Raw genomic sequence first — 7,251 nt, 5'->3', positions numbered from 1 at the left:
TGTGTGGGGGGGGGGGGGGGGGCGTATGTACCTCTTCCAGAAAGTTTGTGTAGTTTCCCATGCCCAGATGGGGAGCTGTCGGTTAGCGAAGCCTCTTTTAGATTCATATGCTTTTTAATTGATTTCATCTAATAGCGGTTTTGTTACTTGTGCCATATCTTTCCTGTGTTTTAGGCAACCTTTTTTTTTCATTTGTTTTTTTTTTCCCCTTTTTGTATTTATTGCCTCTGGCAGTCAATATGGTCCTGTCAAATTATTTTTTAATGAATAAATTTTTACATATCGATTACAGCTCCAGTTTTATTTTGTTTTTTATAAATTAGACCAACATCACTGAAAAGCTCTCACAGACTTCATAAGGACATAACTTTCCTATACACAAGAGAATCTGTTTAACAGAGATACGCGGCCTCCGGAATGAGATCTCTTTCCTCTCGGGGATAATAAAGGGCCGTGTGTGTGTGTGTGTGTGTGTCAGCTGAAATCCTCTCACATCCATGCCAGGAAGTCCAACTCTGTCCTGCTACAGTGTCTCTATAAGACATGACGAGGAAGTGAGCTGCCCGATAGGTTCATGGGAAAAGTCCAGTAGCTCAGAGTTTCACTCCCTCCTTCTTCCCCCCCCCCCCTGAGAATAATCCTTGCTTTGTGTGGCTATTCAGGCCTGATCATAATACAGCTCTCAGTTAGAACAGAAGCTGAGCGACAGTGCAGGTTCTCTTAGCAACTTGGCCTTTCAGGACAAACCGAATGCCAAGCTGAAGCACAGCACACACACACACACACACACACACACACACACAAACAACTTCATCTGGATTTCTGTTGTGGAAAACTTACCATCGGAGAATATGTAACAAATGGTTTTCTTGTCTTTTTAATAAGATGAATCTCCACAAGGGGGCGCTGTGGAACATTAATGCTTTAGTTCAGCAGCCAGATCAAGCTCGTTATAATTTATTGGGTACATCTTTATTGAGAAAGCAATGATAAAAGCAGCAGTCACACATGCTTGGAGAATTTGACTCATGTGGCTGAAGAATGAGCTCCGACTACAGCAGTGGAACAACCCTTGAGCTGTTTTGGATGATACTTAGGAAGGTTAAATATAATGACATGTCTTTTGAATATTGAGTGCTCTTCCCTAAAACAGTTTAAAAGCTCCCATTATTCTTGTTCCTCTCTCTCTAAGATTCCACAAGAATCTTAGGAAAGACTTTACGTCCAGTCACAAAATGCAAATGTATTTACTGTACACTGCAAAATTCACGACAGCAGAAAGTGATTAAAGCATCTGTGCGGTGGCCTGGGACAACCCTTCACATGGTCGAACTGACATTTCCTACTATATATAATTCTGGAAATTACAGACTTTGCTGAACTGAACTGTGTTTCTTCTTTGGCATGTGTCTCAATCATATATCACGTTTAAACATTTTACAGTCAACATGCCCCAATTCCACTAAATCACTATCCAAATCTAAACACTGGTATGTGATAAAAGTGTTTTACTATTATAAAAAGCTATAATGTGTTAAACTTCATCAAAGAATAATGCTGTACATTTATAAAGGGAGACGAGTTCTCACTTTGATCATCAGCATTTCTGTCTCATCACCAAGTTGTTCATTCTTCATTTTGGACCTACAGTAGCAGAATTACACATAATAAAAAAGATGCAATTAATCATTTTAAGGATGCTCCAAATATTAATATTTATAGCCCATGCTGGCAAGATACGACTCCCTATGAGCCACCCTGGCACACCCCAGCAAGCCAAATCCTGCTGAATGATTATCATGGACTTATTGTTAGATTACAAGTAAATTTGTGAAAGGAAGAAATGAGCAAAGGCTAACAAGACTAAGCATGTCCTTAGCACTGCCTTCGTTGCGTTTGCTCGTTACACAACATTTCTGCAGGGTTAAAAGGTAAATATAGTCTCGGTGTCATTTTGGTTAGATTGGTGAGAAGTCTGGTTTTTTTTTTTTTTTTTTTTTTTTTACATTTTTGCCTGCTCAATTCTGCCACTGTGACATCTGAATGATTTTATCCCTAACTGCCCCAAGCAGGAAAACTCTGTGCAGGTTTAAAGCAGACTGTATGAAATCTTGCTTCACTGCTGAGCAAAAGTCCCTGAAAGAGCAGCATCTGAGTACAGCCGGCAGTGGTTTCAGTAAATGAGACTGAATTGTCTTTGTACTTTAGTGAGGAATATTTTCCACTTGTGGCTCAAAGGGAATTCCTCACAGAGCACAGCTGCTATGGGACTGGAAACATCCCTCACACTCTCTTCTAATCACTCTCAACTTCTCTCCTTCTCTGTGTATCTCACTTCTGCACAGTCTGTATATGTTTGCCTGGTTTTAATTTGGCTATAAAATATTAACACTGCTCTACAGTGATTATAAATGTCAGTGTCTTCTGGAACAATCGCTTTGAGTTAAGTAAGTATTAAGTACTTGAATTACAAGAGCTCCACATCTGGTGGCATCTTGTTGGGTGGAGTGTTGAACAAAACCAGGATTTTTTCATGGTCTGTTCTTCTTTACCATAATGATTTGGAGAGGTATTAGTGATGAACTAGTCACGGAGTGGATTGCAGAAGAACTATTCACAGTTATGCAGTATTACAACAATGTAACGTTGTAACAGCTTAACGTCATCCTAATGATAATAATAATGGTTAGTGGAGTAAGGGTAGCTCTGGTGTTGGAATGACCAGGAGGTTCGTGGTAATAAGAAGCTCAGATAAAATCCGGGCTGCCACTGTAAGACCCTTGAGCAAAGTCCTCAGATAAAATAATGCTTTTTTACTTATAGTCACCTATAAGTAACTGCCACAGAAATAGTGGATACAGTATATCTCCAGTGTGGAGTTTATCCATCCATGATGTCCAAGGAGGCACATAGATGTACCCATTCACCCCTTTAACCAATAGTAAAAGGGCTTGTTTTTGCAGTTAAATTTTATTGCATTTCCCACATTACCTCACCAACAAGCCAGTTGTGAGGCTTAAGAGTGAAGAATTCAGTTTGACACAACTGCAGCCACTCTCTTGTTCAAAAACTTCACAACTGCAAGCAACTGCAAACAAGCTCATTATTTCTAGTACCTTTTTATTGAAGTTACTTTCAGTCACTGAGTTGAGAAGTACTTTGCATTTTAAAGTTTCATTTCTTTTCCTTTTCTCCATTTCCTCAGTGGGGTTAGCATCTTCATTCCTTCTGGACTTTAATGGTTTCTTAGGAGTTTTGAAGGGAGGTGTTTATACGTTATTTGTTCTCTGTGTCCTCCAGCCAAGGGTGAAAGCATCTTTCTTAGGAAAAATCCTGGTTTCTGGTGTTTTTTTCCCCCTGAAGAATGGATGATTTTAGTATGTTGATCCACATCTCCATGTGGCAATTTTCCCCATGAGTTACAACACTAACCCTCCTTTGGTCCAGTTCCTCATTTTCCTAAGCATATCTAATCAAGTCCCCAAGGAGGACCCCACTACATGAAGGGACCATACTCATGAACTTAACCATCTGAGCTTTTACAAATCAAGGTCATTTTTCATTCAAAAGTGTTTGGTCAGCTTCTGCACATGTAACACTGAGTGACTCATGATACACTGATCTGAACACTTTATACAATGGATACAACCCCATAAGACTCTTCACTTGCTAGCGGGGATCCTCATCATCCAATGTTTAGATTGAAACAAGAGTCATTCCCATGTACTTAAGGTACCATTGATGTAGCAATGAGATCCTCATTGTTTGGTCTGTCTGTCTTGGGTGTGGTATTCTGCAGACAACATGATGCTTATCTGTCTAAATGTTAATGCTGCTTTTCTTCTGCAGATTTTGTAAGACCTTTCAAGATATGTGTGGATGGATTCTTTGTTAAATGCTAGCAACACACTGTGCATTAGGGCCCAACCAAAGTCTGTCTCAACTTGCTTCGCTCTTAAAGTTAAGAATTTTCAAAGAAAACTTTCCAAAGAAACTGCATCGACAAAAGAAATTCCCCATGCGTGCAGGGTGCTCTGTAATAAGCATTTCAGCCCCAGGTAGGTGGGAAGAATAAGGACCATTGCCAGGCAGTGTGAATGAGTAATACAACACCCTTTTAGTTTGTTCTGGTCTTTTAGACACAAGGCTACCTATTGCATCTATGTAAAGTGTAAACAGTGTCTTTTGTTTCAGGTAATGTGTCAGAATGATCAAACATGTTTCAGCCACGATTTCAAGTTCAAATAAGAAACAATAAAGCCAAAGTATATAGACTGTTGTTGTTAGCCCTCCATCTGCTCCAGCCGAGGGGTCGACACAGCAGACCATTCAATCCAGCTTGGATGCCAGGCATGAATGGTCATGATCCAGCATGTATTTCAGAAATGGTATACATAGAGATTTGCCATACCATTATGACCACTGACAGGTGAAGTGAATAACGCTGGTGACAAACTATAACTAAACTGGCCACAGGACCATGGGCACCCAAAGCTCACAAGACCAAAGGTCAGCATGTCCAGTCTGATCCCACAAAAAAAGCCAATTAACAGCAGCTCAGACTCTAGGAATCACTGTCATTCAAATGACTTTCAATGGTTTATATTAAAAAGCTTGTTTGCTAGTAGAGCACTGAATATTCAGGAACTTCCTATAAAAGTAATCATATAGTCTAAGAGCAAGGGAACATTATTTAATTTAATATTTAACAAAGGAAATGGAAATATTTTAGAAATATACAAAATATACATTCATTACAGGTAGCCGAAAAGTATGCATACAACAAAGAAAGGTAACATTTTGGCCCCTTTTTTGAGAATGTAGCAGTAGGCCTCATGACGCACAGACTTTTTCTTTTAAGAAGTCTCGTAGGTGGTAGTATGGCGCCACATGCTGTTTATGAGTGTTGTAACACTTGCTAAAAAAATTTATGATTTCTACATATGCCAGCTTTTCCTTACAATTTACAACTTTATTCCATAGTCGCATTACAAAAGATCAAGGATCAAGTGTTTCTGGCAGTTTGAAACACGACAGGATGCAGAGGTTCTAATCCCCTGGCTTAAATCTTTACTAAAAGAACCTCATTAGGGAAGTCCAGGCACTGAGGAAAGTACACCAGATCTTTGTTAATGTAAGCACAACACTGACATTTCCATTCAAGTCAAGTAGATCTTAACTGTCATCACAACTACATACAGTGTGCAGTAAAGAGTGAGATAAAATAGGCACTCACTGGCCAATTCATTAGGTACACAGTGCTAGTACTGGGTTGGACTCATTTTTTTTTTACCTTCAGAGCTACCTTTATTCTCCATAGCAAAGATTCAACACGGTTCCGGAAACATTCCTGAGCAAATGGTTCATACTGACACGATAGCATCGCCCAGTTGCTGCAGGTTTGTCAGCTGCATATCCATGATGCGAACCTCCTGAACCATATCTCAAAGGCGCCATATCTCAAAGGCACTCAATTCGATTGAGATATAAAGACTGAGGAGGCCAGATGAGTACAGTGATCTTATTATCAAGTTCAAGAAACCAGTTTCTGATGATTTAAGCTTTGTATTATCCTGTGGTCATAAAATAATGGATGATGTCAATAACGTTACTCAGGTAAACCATGATATTTAAACGAGGCTCTATGGGTACTAAGGGGCCCAAAGTGTGCCAAGAAAATAACCCCCCACACCATTACACCACCACCAGCCTAAACTGTTGATACAAGGCAGGATGGCATGCTTTTATGTTGTTTTTGCCTAATTCTGACCGGACCATCCAAACATCAGACGAGGAAATGTTTTTTTAATGTTCTGTTGTCCAATTTACTGATCTTACGCAAAGTTTAACCACACATGATAACATGAGTGGCACCGGTTTGGTCTTCTGCCGCTGAAGACCATCTACTTCAAAGTTTGACGTGTTGTGCATTCAGAGATACTCTTTGGCAAACAGGGTATAACAGGATGTTATTTGAGTTACTGTTTCCAAACTAGTCTGGCTATTCTCCCCTGATCTCTGACATAAACTAGACATTTCCATTTAAAGGACTGATACTTCCTGGGTATTTTATTTTTATTTTTTATTTTTAGACCATTGTGTGTACATCCTTGAGTTGGTTGTCAGTGACATTCCCAATAGAACAGCAGTTTTGAAAATACCAGACCAGCCCATCTGGCACCAACAACCATGACCAGTTCGAAATCACTTTAATCACATTTCTTTCCCATTAAAGATCTAGTCTTGACTATGTCCACATGCCCTAATGCACCAAATTGCTGCCACGTGACTGACTGATTAGATATTTGTGTTAACCAGCAGTTGAATAACTATACCTAATAAAATAGCTGATGAGTGTAGGTTAACATTTATTTAAATGTTTATGTTGATACTAGATATTTGCTTGATTATTTATGGCTGGAAATAAATAACCTAAAAAAAATAATAAAACCCTCATGCTTCTATTCATGCCATAATAAAGGAACAAAGCAGGTAAGATGTGTTTGAAGTTTGCCAAGACATTTTGAAAGTATGAGAGGTATCAAAGTTTTTAACAAGTAAGGCAAGCTTTTGATTTCGAAATTAATATTGTAAAAAAAAAAAAAAAAAACATACATACATACCTAAATGATCTCTCCTTATTTAAAAACTAGTAAATTTTGTTTGTTGCATTTTGGCTTCTGTGCCTTTAATGGAAGCCGAAACCATTATCCACTTCCTTTATAGACTGACGTTTTTTTATTGTTAATCATTAACGCAGAATCTGAACAGAAGGAGCCTCAAGTGAAATTCTGTCTCTTTAGCACAGTTACTAATAGCTTTTACTTTTCTTTGGTTGTTAATTGCTTTTTGGTGCACTTAGTCATCTGCTCAAAATGAATGAAAAATTATTAGGAAACTCATTGGCTATGTTATGCTGTGGGCTTTGGTTTGCTGACATAATTTAAGTCAATTTATAGCATATACAAGATGCAATTTTCTTTTTCTGTCAGATCACATAAATCCTATAATAAAATGTTATACGCTATGGCCTTCACAGTGCTAAAATTATAGGAGATTTTGGACTGATCTTTTAAACAGTCTTCTTTTTTCAAAGGGAATGTTATTTGTAAGGACAATGTTTATCCCTCCATTATACCCGTAGAGCCATTTAGAAATACTGCCAAGGGGCATTAATGCTGTTTTTCTTTTTTCAAGCTTGAAGTTGCCCAACACCTTACTAACACATTAGTTTGTGCACTGACAAAAAAA

This window comes from Clarias gariepinus, chromosome 11 (genome assembly GCF_024256425.1).
Source record: "Clarias gariepinus isolate MV-2021 ecotype Netherlands chromosome 11, CGAR_prim_01v2, whole genome shotgun sequence".
In the NCBI taxonomy this organism is placed as follows: domain Eukaryota; kingdom Metazoa; phylum Chordata; class Actinopteri; order Siluriformes; family Clariidae; genus Clarias; species Clarias gariepinus.
This window is presented reverse-complemented; position numbering follows the sequence as displayed.